This window comes from Artemia franciscana, chromosome 11, assembly GCF_032884065.1.
Source record: "Artemia franciscana chromosome 11, ASM3288406v1, whole genome shotgun sequence".
Classification (NCBI taxonomy): Eukaryota; Metazoa; Arthropoda; class Branchiopoda; order Anostraca; family Artemiidae; genus Artemia; species Artemia franciscana.
The window spans coordinates 17290263-17303127 of record NC_088873.1 but is presented as its reverse complement, the minus strand read 5'-3'; the positions used below and the strand labels follow the sequence as shown (position 1 = coordinate 17303127).

The 12865-nt window shown below is 33.3% G+C and overlaps 1 long non-coding RNA gene across 1 annotated transcript; it reads right to left on the bottom strand.

Moving 5' to 3' along the window:
- Window positions 1-2916: 2916 nt before the first annotated feature.
- On the bottom strand, window positions 2917-11732 carry LOC136032901 (uncharacterized). The gene is made up of 3 exons (XR_010618805.1): window positions 11599-11732; window positions 7153-7217; window positions 2917-3062 (listed from the first exon to the last, which is right to left on the bottom strand). It is a non-coding gene; the product is annotated as an uncharacterized LOC136032901 (long non-coding RNA).
- Window positions 11733-12865: the final 1133 nt, after the last annotated feature.

Below are 12865 nucleotides of genomic sequence, written 5' to 3'. Positions count from 1 at the left end.
CGTTACTTTCAACGCTCGTCGTGGTCTTCCTCGTTTGCAACACTAGATCGCTGTGCAACAAAACAGATGATTTTGAAGCTGTTATTCACCACTGTTATTTTCTTCTTTTTTTGTGTTAGTTTGTAGCATAGTGAAGCAACGCAAATTAGCTGTTAGCTACGATGTTGTTTAAATAAACCTATCTCTCTCTCTCATAAATGGATGTGGGATCGGACGGCACTCTATGGATAATATCTTAAGATGCAAAATTTATTCGGCGAGAATTTAAAACAATAAATTTTCTTTTAAACACAGAGACTCCAAACCATCGTTTAAAAAAGTGATTCCATACCGATTTTGGGCCATGCCCCACCTAATCACTTCTCAAATTCTGGTACCCTCTCCTGATATTTAAACTTCATTATTCCAAATTTACGCGTATTCACCTGAAAGAAGCTTAAAAGACCATTAACCATTAAATTTGTATCCTTTTTTGGTTCATCCTTTAGGCAAATTTTATACTGATTAAAAACATTTTCTGAATACAACACCTTTTATACAACGTATAACGTCATTGCAACACTACCATACATCTTTTTTGCTCTTTAAATTCGTGAGTTTGACATTATTTCCAGGAAAATGTTCTTTTTTCAAAATTAAGGCTCTAAAGCATAGTCAGTCAAAAGGTACACGTCCAGTCTATGAGCCACCAAAACAACGCCGTTCCCCACTGGTGAGACCTGCGTCCCACACCGGGGATCATGGCTCTACAGGCTTTGAATTTTATGCAGTGATGGTCTATTCTGTGTTTGAATTTGCAATTAAGAGTGTTCATTACAAAGAGAGTCGGCGAAATTAGTATCGTTCCGACTTAGAGCTCAGTCAGAGTCGAACCAGCAGTAAATGGGTACCTGGAGAAATATAGAGAAGGTAGACAGGAAGGGTGTGCGAAAGCACAGGGTGCCTGGCCCCAATCCCTTTTTACACTTCCTGGCTGAAAGGCTACGAAAGAGATCAGCACCACTGAAAGGACTGTAAAGTCTAATGCCGTATAACAGCCGTTGGTGAATTCTATGTTACGGTCTGGGTAACTTAGAGGTGTTAATACCGATGGACGGTTGGACGTAGGTCTTTGCTGATATATATCTTATTCATTGTTTCTTTCCCATTGATTGAAAGTCACCTTTGTTTTGGGTTCTGTATTATTTATATTTTTCATGGTTTTTTGTCGAACTACTGCTTAAAATCAAGATATAATTTTATATACATGTTATTGTAAGTTTTGAACCCTAGTTTAACAGAATTTTCTCTTTACAAGTAAAATTAAAGGAAAAACGTAAATTTTCATTTTTTACTTACATACATGCATATGACCATTCATCTGAGATTTTAATATTTTCAGTAACAATTGTTTGTATTATTATCATTTGATTTTGACACCACTGGCATGTTTCTTTTGTCTAGCAACAGAGTTAAGATAAAGAAACACGGAACAATTTTAGTTACAAAAATAAGAAACAAATTCAGCCAATACAGGTTGAGGAGGAGGGGTCCGACTAAGGGTGGTTTCAAGTACCCTTCCCCTTGTTAAAATTTGAGAATATCCACCCAAGAATGCACACTCTGAAAGTTTCACCCCCCCTCCCACTTAAGGATTTCTGTGTGCAGCAATTCACATGTGTTATTGAAGAAGTATTCTAAATGTAAAGATACATTTAAGGAGGCTTCTCTCTTAGCTCTGGGATCTATTACGGTTAATACTGGTTTCATTTGTTTTGTTGTTCTTTTTTTAACGTTCCCGAAGGTTATCAGGAAAACGAGTACACTCTTAAGAGCATATATCTTTTCGTGCATTCCACATACCCTTATCTAAAAAAAACCTGATCCCCCCTCCATTATCCCCTACTTTGTTGCTATATGCAAATATGAATAAGAAAACTACTGCCAAGTTCGACAATGGGAACAACTCAAGAAACAATTGATCAGAAAAAAGACAACTAAAAAATCTACTCATCAGCTATAAGGGGGAGGGGGTACTATTTTAGTACTATTTTCATAAGCTTACCCCTCCCATCCCCTTTTGATGAGCATTAGGGGTATTTTCTTCAAATTAAATAAAAATCTCTGGTTTTTCGTAACTGGATTTTACACAAATCATTTTCACAGAAATGTTAATGTCAAAATCTTCTAACGAATGTCATCTTTTAACGTGTCAAAAGCATCTAAGCTTTGAGCTATCTTTTGCAAAGTTATCATTTTAACACACAGAGTAGCCTTGTTTTTGCATTATATGCAAAAATCAAAGGGTTAACCATGCCTCACTGATTCATAAATGGTAAAACAGAGTGAATTTTATGTATGGCAAAACAAAGCGTAAGTCCAAGTTTCGATAGAAAAAAATCACAATCTGCCAAAAACTTCTTTGAAATTTTTATATCATAAAAATCATTTTCTACTCAAATACAAGTCTATAGGTAATTAAGATTTTAAGACTAATTACTAATAGCAAGAAACCTGCAGATTGCCAAAAATCCATACCAGCAAACAAATCGACAGCCAATAAGCCTTCATTCAAATAATGGTATGTAAAAGACTAGTTGTTAAGATACCAACAGAAATATGTTATCCTAAAATAACTAACTGATCTTACAAAAAAAGAAAAATTAAGCAACTCCAGAACGTTTTCCAGTAGCATTTACTTTTTATCCCTTTTAACTCCTGATGTGAAAGATATAAACTATCACATCTGTCAAATAAAAGGGGAAGGCGATTGTTCTTCAAGGTCCTCTAGGGAAGAAACCCCAAGTTCCTGCTTCCCCCCCTTCCCTCTGACCGCATAGGACGGACCAGTGCACAGGGTATTTTTGATTTTAGAAGACACACCTACACAGATTTTGGGTCCTATAAACTTTTCGTCTATAAACAATAAAAAATAAATTTTGATTGACCAAGTTTATTCATGGTAAGCAAGTCTATGCTGCACTTCTTTCTGCCACACGTTTTTTATGAACCTTGATCTGCTGATTTCTGCTTAGATTTCCCTTCTTTGATCTCTTCATATTTCGCAAGAATTTACGGTCAACCTAAAAATTAAAACCACTATTAAACGCAAAGAAAAAAGTATAAAGTCCTGACAAGTCATTGAAACAGACTATACTTCTTGGTGCATAATTTCTAACAACGTTAAATGGGATATACATGTTTCAAATATTGCAAAACCTGTGCTATTTTAAATTTCTGGACAAATTTAATTGCCCAGGAATACTTTCTCTCTGTGTTAAATTATCCTTTGTCAAGCCGCTATTAGAATACGCACCTATTCTAGTTCAGGCAACAAAATAGAATTGGTTCGGAAGTGTCCACACAGAATCGTTTGCAAAGAGAGTAAAACCCCCGCCATCCTTCCTCCATAAATCCGTAGGCCTTGTCGCCTTCAAAGAAAGGAATAGAAGGGTAGTATTTGCTTGTGATTCGCTAAGTCCATCCCTTTCAATACCCACACTGAGGATAAATTCATGTGTTTTTCACAACCCTGCTGGATTCCATCTCCCCTGCTTAGTCTTGTCAGCAGTTTCAATTTAAAAGCTGATCCATACTGTTATTGATAAATTTCAAAGGAGATTTTCCCTTTATCAGGAAGCAGCTTAATAATTCATGTTATAGGTAATGAATTAGTTATGGCTCCTTCATCTCTTTTTCAGTTGTTTGCATATATCCCTTTTCTTCTATTTTTTTTCCTCCTTTGTGCTACTTCTTATCTTATACCTTGTTTAATTTTTGCTTTACTCTTCTATGATATTGAGGGTGCTAGGTCTATTCCAACCTTGGAAAATACCAAATATAAAATTGAGCATCCACAGAAGAATTATGACAAAAAAAATAATGAGAAAAAAAATTTCGATTGTTATATCTATATTCCAAAATATAGGCAGAGTAAGTGGTGTATGACATGGATTGGTAACTACGACCCACGGATCACGGCAGTGTGACCCGCAGTCAACCTGATGTTTTATTTCAAAATTTATATTCAAAATTTTATTTTACTTTAATTCTTTTATCATATTTCCAGAGGTTGAGGTTAGGTATGGAAAAAGTTCCAAAGCTACCAGTAGCAGAGTTCAACATAATTCCAAAAGCTGCCGACAATTCTGCAACACAACTAGTGTTTTGACAGCTTTTCTTTGAGCAAAAAGTATCTTTATATGTAAAGATGGTATTTTCAGACAAAATCTGCCAACAAATATGAAAACTGCCAACAAATATGAAAACTGCCAAGTAACATTGCTACTTCGCTACCCCACTTTTTGCACAGCGGGTTGAGACACCATAGCAGGATAAGATAAAGGTTGACGCTAGGGCTATAGGGGTGGTATCAACCCTAAAGGTAAACTTATGAGATACTTCTAAGGTTTTTTGACAAAATACGTAGACATCTTAAAATTTTGGTATTTGATATCATAGGGATTAAAGGAGGCCCGGGTAGCAGAAAATGAACCAGATGCAAGCTGAGTATCCTCTAATAACTTTCAGCCTTCAGAAAGGACATTAGAGCTGTCAATTCCAAATCAAATTAGCCTCTTCCCAGGTTCCTAGGATAGCCCTTTCTATTTGAAGTGGGCGGGAAGACGTTTTGGTACTTCTCGGGCCCTTTTTGGGGCTTTATTTTGAGGGGAAGCAATATTTTTAATAGTCTTCCTTTTGTACTGGGGTCTTCTTAGCCTGAAGTCTCATATAACTTTGAGGCCAATCAAAAAAAAAAAAAAAAATCGTCCCTCTTTGTTAGAGGAGGTACCAATTTAAAAATCCATTGTATGTTTTTTTTAATCAGCCCCCTTGGCCCAAGGACATACGACTGTAAGTTTCAAATTGATCAGGGAAAAGAAAGTTTTCCAGATTTGCGATAAAAGAAGTAAACTAAAAATGTAAAAATGCTATAAGACATACTATTCCACATATTAGGCCTGTATTTCGAATAAAGGTAGACTATTCCAAAATGGGGTTTATTCCTCATTATTTTCATTTGTCATGCCTCCTTTGTGGCTGCTCAATCCTACATATGAGCGGGGGGGGGGGGTTATTTTTAGGGGGAACAAACTAGACACCACAACTGAGACATTGAATAAGTGAGCTCCTAGCTCACTTTTTTGCCATCAATTGTAAGAAGTTCATTATTAATTCTTAGAGAAGAAATTTTCCATGACACATTTACGAATCTGTGTGATTTTTTTTTTACCATTTTTACATTTAATAGATTTCTTTTGTTTTTTAACATTTGTCTGCTGTCTTGATTGTTTGTGCTCTATTTTCTTCTATGTTGACATAAGAACTGAATTCAGCTCTCTTAAAGGTAGCATTAGTCTTTTGAAAATAAATATTTGGAAGTGAAGAAAGTGTTAGTAATACTTATGAATGCTAGGCTACTACTCTAGATATCATTCTATATATCCATCCCATACAAGATAATTCAACATAAATTCAATAGTTGTGAATAATTCAATACAAATCTTATCCCATGACAAGCATGCAGACCTACATAGGGTTGACAATAAACATAAAGTTCAATAATTAAGCAGATAAAGTCTTTGTTTGTAATAGCTAAAATTGATGTTTTTTTTGCTTCTTTGATATTCTTCATTTTATGGTGATTTCTTTTTTGAACTTAAGAAATTATTGATATTTGTTTGTAATTTTCCCGCAATTCTTATTAATGTATTGGAAATGCTAAAGTACTCGGGAAATATCTTATTTCATTTCATAGAAACTTCAAATTATTACAGCCTAGACTTATTCTGTTTACTGCTCTTAATAACAGATTTACTTTATAACCTTTCATCTTAAAAATAGCCTTTATCTGGATCTAATCTTTTTAAATGGATCTTTCACATTACTGTTCACAGAAAAAAAAAACAACAAATAAATGCATAAAAGGTTATATAAACAGAACCTAAAGGAGTATATGACAGAGTATCCACTCTAAACAAACAGTGAAACTCCAACAGAAAAAAAAGTTTATGGCCTCTACATCTCCAGAAACATGAGAATCGTAACCTGATTACTCTCTTACATTATAAAATTATATTTCTACAAACCATAACACTTTTTCTATGTTGTTAAAACCAAAAGAATTTCCCATCAACCACACCAACTCATTCTCTCTAACCTTTATCGTTATGGATCTTGGCTACTACTAGTAATATAAAAAGCTCATAACAGCACACGGCCAAATAAACACATCCTGAAAGTCAATTTCTGGGTTCTATTTACCTTAAGGATTACCACTATTCAATGGAGAAAGTTGTTTGACAGACAGGTTGAAAAGAAACTCCCCCATTTTTCCAGATATTGTTTTGCTAACTGCACCATCAATGCATTGCAATCTTTGATGGAATATGACAAAAGGTCGAGAGAATCAGTATAAAAAAAGACGTATCTAACTGAGTTATAAAAAATTAAAAATCAAACACTTAATGGGCTACTGAATCTTACACACAAAAAAACCATCAATTGTCAACAGTACAAGCCAAGTGACATTCCGCCAGCCACAGATATTACTTGCAGTACATTCCTGATATGATCAGTCAAAGCATTAGGGAAGGTCCGATTGTTCAAAAATAAGATTAAAATCTGATAGGCCTATCAAAGACTATGTAAATTTCCATAATAAGGTTTTGATCACAGTTTTCTGGCAGCAATAGAACTGACACCAAAAAAGAATATTTTTTGGTATTAATTTATAGTACCAAAAAAGTATAAACAATAACAGACAACTGAAACCATATATCAAAATGGAGATGCCTTTTCTTGGAGGCACATTCTATCCATTTTACTTTTATTTTCTGTTAATAGAATTGTCAGATTATGGGATTAAAATGGTCCTTATCAGTGCTCTGTATGAGAAGAGGAAGATCTTGTACATTTATGGGGACACACAAGGAGCTAATAGATTTCAGTGGAGGGTAATTTCACTGTCTTATGGAGGAGTGGATTGGTTTGGAAATCTTTTTAAATAAAAATTCTGATGATTTTTAAGATTGAGCATTAAGGCAAGGGGTAATTATTATTATGTGTGACCATATTTTTTTTTCATTGCTCTGAGAGACTTTTGTTACAATTACTATCTATCAATCTATAGTATACGTGTTTAAATATAAATGTTAGATGTTATATTCTTACTCCTTTCATGGAGTCACCTGCATTTCTCTTGGGTCTCCTGATTCCATTGCGGTGATCTTTTCTACCTGAAACAAAAGAGATCAGTAAAATTTACCTCAAATTTGTGAACTAAAAACATGGCTCATTCATCTGATTTTATGGGATAAAAGAACAAATGCAAAATTACAAACTTTATAGAAGAGGAAAAATACAGTTTTAATGGGTTTTTTCTTCCTTAAATTGTAAAAATAATAACAAAATAAGATAATGACACTCAACTTATTGAACTCCCAAATCATTCCTTGGGATATTAAAGATATTCTGGGATATTAAAGATATTTTATATTGATTTACCAAGCTACTTAACTGTGAATAGATTATAGGTCCCTTGGAAGCTTATATACAGTACAACAATGTTTAGATACATTGGAGAAAAACATCTTACATCACAATCTCTAGCCCACCAGACAAAATTTGAGGTATCCTTGGCCCCCAACTCTTCCTGAAAGTTTCAACTCGATACCCCAAGATACTGCAGATGCACAATGGTCATAACTTAGTGCTTCATAGAGTCTTATGATACACTCTGCTAGTTAAACATGAATAAACTCTAATTTCCATAAAGGCTTATATTGCAAAAAGTCTAGACAGCTTAGACATGTCTAGCCACTTTCTCAAAACATACAATTTTTAAGTCTTCTTGCCCTGCCCCACTGTACTATCTTTAAGTTTCAAATATATACCTCACACCATTCCTGAGATATTTATACATGCTATTTTTATAGCCTGGGTATGCAGTGTCTTTAGATTTATCTTTATTTCTGCCCCTAAACCAAAGGTTTAGGTCCATTTAATCCCCAATCCCCCTGAAACTTTCAGACTGATCTCCTAAGCTGTTTCTGAAATTTTGAGAATACTACTGGCCCAAGGACTTTCACATATAAGTTACAAGCCAATTGCAAAAAAAAAGCTTTCTGGTACATTTTTGGAAGAGGCAATGTCTCTGGGCTAAAAAAAAAATTTTAGGCTCCATTGGCCTGGAGGCCTGCAGGTTTAATCTTCAAGCTGTTTGAAAAAAAAAAGAAAGTTCTTGGCCCATTTCAGGCCCCATTCTGAGATGAACCAAGAATTTGTTTTTCCCTCTTTTTTACTGTCCATTAGGACCCCATTGGCTCCAAAACTTATGGGTATAAGTTCCAAGCTGTCTGGATTTTTTGGGAGGGGGAGTTTTTGCTGGGCTCTATTTTCTTCACTTCTGCAATTGTTATTACTTGACTCTGCAACTTATTTTCTCTCTCTAGTCTAAAAGTCACATTTGTAAACAATTATATTTCAGAGAAAGACACCAATTACCATTTGGACATGTTAAAGGAATATGAGCAATGAACATCTCCACATCAGTAAACTACTGAACATGAAAAAATGAATACATAAATTAAAGTCTTTTATCTTTGTTGGGTCAAAAATTTTTTAGACACAAATAAAATTAAACCCTAAATGATTGTTCTCACATCAGTAAATTGTCACAAAAAAAAAAGAAATAATTAATATACAAAAAATTTACATCCAGCTTACCAAAAGTTGTAAATGTTTCTTGAAATTCTGGTGAGTTTTCTCTACATAGAATTTGCCACAGTCACATGGTCTTTGATAGACACCTCTTTGGCAAGTAACTGGAGTTTTATCTTTACCATAATTTAGGAGATTTATGATTTTCAAATTACTGATAAATACAACATACAGATTATTTTGTGTCCATACTTTTTTAAGATTCCTAGTGATTTTTGGGATATATGGGAGGTAAATTATGTTTTGGGGCTTATCAGGATTCTCAAAGGATAAATTATTGTTGATTTAATGGGAGGGTCTTTTTAGTCTATGGTTAATTGTAATATTGATAAATAAAAGAAAATATCCATTTCCAAAAAGTTTGTCCCTGATAAAGTTTAGTTTCTGCTGTGATATAGGAATCAGAACAAATGTTTAAGACACTATCATTAAGAGATATTACAACAGCTCTTTTAACTTGTGAGGGGTGGTTTGACTTAAAATGCAAGTATCTATTGTTTTGTGTTGGTTTTCTGTAAATAGTAAAATTGAGTTTATCTAAGCTACAAACAATTAGGACATCTAGGAATGAGATTTAATTTCCAATTTCAATTTCTAAGGTAAACTGTAAATTCCTATCATATTTATTAAAGTGATCTAAAAAAAACCTAAGTTCATTTTACCCAAAGTTTCAAGCGAAATTACATCATCCATGTAATGTCCCAAAAGATATGTTTCAAACAGTACAAATTTAATGCCCAATTTTTGATGTGCTCTAAATAAATATTCACCAGTAACCAGGAGAGACACACACAGGGGTAAGCCATTTATTTGTTGATAGAAAGAATTACAGAATTGGAAATCTAATCCTGTTGCTGAAACTTCCATTAAATCATAATTTTCATTTATTTTACTTTCTAATAATTGCTTAGATACTGCTACATCAATATTTGTATACATAGACACAATATCAAAGCTACTGATAATTGTATTCTCTGAGATATTTATGTTTTTTAGTTTTTCAAATGAATCTACCAAATTACATACTGACAAATATTTCCTATCAATACAGATTACATGTCACAGATCACAATAAAGACACTATTTCCTATCTATACAGATCACAAACTGAATGTATTTCACCCCATGGTCTGAGAAACCAGTTATTTCATTAGCATTAAACAAACTTTACTTCTCAACAGAACTTGATTGTGGTGGCTAAAAGACACAAGTACCTAACATACTATTCAATGCCTTTTTTTATGCTCTTGAAGAATATAATAATTGCTTCTCTTGCAAATTCAAATCTAAGCCTGTTGTGAAATCTTGAAAATAACCAAAAAATTCTAGTTTTAGGGTATAAAACAGGCTTAATACATTGGTTTTAAACTTACTATTAGACTACAAATCCAGTTTTTAAACATAAGCCTATATAATCCATAAATATTGGTTTATCACAATTAAGTTAGATAGAACATTCAAAACAATTTCTCTATTTTTCTATCTGCCATGTTTCTTCTGTCAGCTTTGATATTTTTTGAAATTCTGGTGAAATGAGTTTTTAACCAGCCTAACAGAATAAGAAGAATGTATGATAGATTTGTTTTAATTTTTTTTTATCCAACTTAATCTTGACAGATCAATGTTTGCAAATTATCCAACTTTAAAAAAATAGATTCATAAAGAAACAGTAAGTTTGTTACAAATGTCATAGCCCATTTTTATATACATAATATATAGGCCTAGAAGGAAATTATTATATTTAAGGGTCCTAAAAGGACTTAAAACCTTATTTGCAATAAAAGCAATTATTATGGTAAAATTCTAGTTTAGTGACTTTTGGCTATCTCAGAAAGGGGTTAGGTTAGGCAAATGAAACTTTAAGGAATGTATCTACAGGGTAAAGTATATCCCAGGAAGGTATTTTAAGGTACCCACCTTGGTAAAATTCTAGTTAATTAACTTATTGCTATCTTGGAAAGGATTTAGGTTAGGAAAATGAAACTTTCAGGAATGGGTCTACAGGCTAAAGTATGTCCCAGGAAGGTTTTTTAAAGTACCCACCTCTACTCCTTCTCCCTCTAGAGGGACCTGAAATTTGCCTACATGACAGCTCTATACCTATTGACATTTTGACAAAACAACATTTTACCTTAATTTTCAGTTACCAGTTGCTTTTTCTCTGCCTTTAGTTCTGAAAATTTAATTTCTGTTATTTGAGTAGAATGTTGAGCCATATCAGAACACACATATTTTCAAAGGTCAGGGCCCTCAAGAGAGAGGAGTGGAGGTGGGTACTTCAAAATACCTTCCAAGGAAAAACTTTAGTATGTAGATTCATCCCTGATAATTTCATTTTCCTAAACTAAACCCTTTCCGATATAGCAAGAAATCAATTAACTAGAATCTTACCAAAGTTCACTATATATGTAGGTCAATAAATAAACTGCTAAATATATACACTGAAAGTTTCTTTTTCCCAGCCTAACTCCTTGCATAGGCCAAAAGTAGCTAAACTAGGATTTTACCCAATCTAAGGATTTCTTTAAGGCCTAAGATACAATTTCTATCAAATAGCGTTAGCCTACTCAACTATGAAAGAACACATGAAAAGGCATCAAGGTATATATTCACTTTCACCTTAACTGAATTATGTTGTTAACTGTAGGTTTACTTCCCTTCAATGGATGGACCACACATTACAATTCAGGAGACCAGGAGGCAAAATTGAATTGCCTCGATAGACTACTGCAGCTGCTGAATTAGACAGGCTGCTTTCTAACATAGCCAAAAGTCCCTCATTTAGAACTTTACCGATTTTGTTGATCAAAACTTCTTCAAATAGCTATACCAGAAGTAAACAATTTACATAATTTAACTTGACTATAAAATGAAGTTCTGTATTCTTCGAGTACGTACTTTGATTGTGTGCAGTATGATTCTTGGATTTTGCCATGATTAAGTTCGATAAAAATTTCAGAAGAATTCGCCACCAACGTTAATATGACCTGCGCTATTTCTTCCTTAAAAGTTTATGGCGATGGCCATAAATAAAAATAATAGATGGCAAGAACATTATCAAATGTTTCTGACACTTTTTCTTACCAATCACTGGAGATAAGATATAAGTCGTTCTTGAGATATTGCTTTGTCACCTTTTTGAAAATCTATGTGCTCATATACAGTTTTTGATTTAGTTCAACATCTGCCTGTATATTCCTTACAAACTTCACTTTAATACTCTTAGCTTGCGTAGTAGCAATATAAGCAGTATCTGCATAGCACCTTTGGGGTCTAAAATCAAATTTTCAGAACGCTAAAAAGATAAACCGTTACATAAAATAGCCTAAAGAAGTTAAACTTTCAGAATTTATTTTGTGCTCAACTCTCGCTTACTGTAAATAACACAGCAACTTTAAAACGAAATAACAAAGATATTTTTTACTGACTGTTATTTTGTTCATTATATTAATATTTTTTTTTCATTATATAGGTCAGAACACATTTAGATAAGATTTAATCAGCTTTTAATCATCTAAGGTTTAAGATCAAATATTTAGATAGAGAGAAAGTTACTATAAATTAGTGACCTAGTTTCGTAACTTAATCTAGTTTAAGGTGAAGCAGTATATGATGGGTATTTCCTGTTTTGTTTGTTCATTAGTTTCATAATTTAGATACAATGAAAAAGTTAGAATTCTAATTTTTACTAAATTATTCGAGCGAGACTTTGGACTTTGTTGAATTAAAAAAAAAGTTTTCTTTTTTTTGCTCCGTACAGTTTTTGATATACTATTTCTCTCCTGTTTTCACGTTTTAAAAGAAATGGAACTCTTTACTCATTTCTCTTTTTTACTCATCCTTCGTTTAACGAATTTCCTGCTCATCCAAGCTCCTCACTTGTACTGCCTCTACTCTTCAGTCAATGATGTACCTCATAAGTCAACTTGAATGAAGCAAAAAAAAACCCCAAGACTTTACTTTATTTTTACTTCATTGCAATGAAAATTGAAATAATTGTTTAAATAGAATGATGTTTACCTCGATGTGTCTTCGCTTTGAATAGCACAGAGTTCCTTTTTATCATATAGAGTAAATTTGCATAAAAGAAAGTAAAATCTAAAGTATTAGTTTGCTATGAATGGCCAGATTTACCTGTGTTTGAATCCTGGGCCACAAATGTTCT